Here is a 1352-nt window from a genome sequence, read left to right on the forward strand (position 1 = left end):
TTTTGAATGTGGGGCCGAAGCATTAACTTTTTGTCACCCAGTGGGCTGGCGAGCCAAAAGTCAACAACCTCACCCAAAGCAGTATATTAAAAAGCGATATTGTGTGACCTTTGACACAATAGCATCACAGGCAGTGATAGCCATGCAGCCCCAAGGATAGCTTTTGGTGTCATGGGCAGTGAATAAAGGTTAGTTGCTTGTGATTTCTTTCAGTGTCTGTGTTCATATTTTTCTGAAATAGTGGGGGCGACCGAGCGTAGCGAGGGAGCTACAAGGTTCTAGGGAGGGTTTGGGAGGGTCCCCCCCCCCCAAGAATTTTTTTTCAAATATGGGGTTGAAATGGTGCATTTTACAGCAGAAAAGGTGACCAAAAAGCCATAAGTGTACAGTCAGTTCTAAAGGGGAACATGAAAATTCCATGTCACCAACAGCAGAAAAGAACATTTTACAACACAACACATTTTAATGATCAATGTGTCCACAGTGTAAGACAGCACTGTCACTGATGTAACACATCGTCATGCTGGTTGTACCCAAAATATGCCTCGTAGCAACATGTCTATGCTGGCTGTTCCCAATTTAGGCCAGCATTGTCCTGTACAAAGCATGATTGATGCTGCCTGAGCATGTGCAGTGTGCCCAATACATATGGCAGCTTATCTCTGTAATACACATTACTTCTGTGGTGATGAAAGAAGCATAATTCAATTCAACAGATAAAATGTGGAAAAGCGATCACCCAAAGGTGAACCTAATTGAAGAAACGCAATGTGAGCACAATCTAAAAGTATGCAACCTAGCAGGCCTAGTGCACACTTTACCTTTTCTTTCACCAATAAATCGGGGGCGGGGGAGCGCGAACGCAGTCCCCCACTACCAGAAATAATGCAGTCGTGTATCCCGCATTTGGGAACATAGCAGGGGTCAGCAAATCCAATGTGCAATGGGTAAGCCTCACCCTGGGAGATCTTCCCTTGAGATCACATTCTCCCCTGCCAGCTAAGTATGAGTTGCATGCAAGAGGGCAGGGGTTGGGTCAGTTCTGGGAAGCCCCGCTAAGCGAGGGTGAGAAGGCAGGCCCTGACCCAGCCCCAACCCCCCAATCCCCAGAAGCTCTGAGCGTCTGCAGAGCTGCCTGTCCCGCATGTAGGGGGAAGCTCCAGCAGGCAGAGCCCAGCAGAAGAGCAGATTGTAGCGCAGTTTCTTTCTCCCATCAGGTGCTGCTCGGCCCGAGATTTGTATAAATAGCAGGATGGCTTGAGCAGGCCTGTTGCAGTCTGCCCACTGGCCTGTCAGCCCCACACGGGCCCATGGCCCTCCTGAGCGTAGCTGCTCAGCGCTGGCCCCATTCA

The 1352-nt window shown here is 49.2% G+C and overlaps 1 non-coding gene across 1 annotated transcript; it reads right to left on the reverse strand.

The window, feature by feature from the left end:
• Nucleotides 1-845: 845 nt before the first annotated feature.
• On the reverse strand, nt 846-1007 carry LOC138517245 (U1 spliceosomal RNA). Its single transcript, XR_011282455.1, has one exon. It is a non-coding gene; the product is annotated as a U1 spliceosomal RNA (small nuclear RNA).
• Nucleotides 1008-1352: the final 345 nt, after the last annotated feature.

This window comes from Ambystoma mexicanum, chromosome 6q (assembly GCF_040938575.1).
Source record: "Ambystoma mexicanum isolate Mex_15411 chromosome 6q, UKY_AmexF1_1, whole genome shotgun sequence".
Classification (NCBI taxonomy): Eukaryota; Metazoa; Chordata; class Amphibia; order Caudata; family Ambystomatidae; genus Ambystoma; species Ambystoma mexicanum.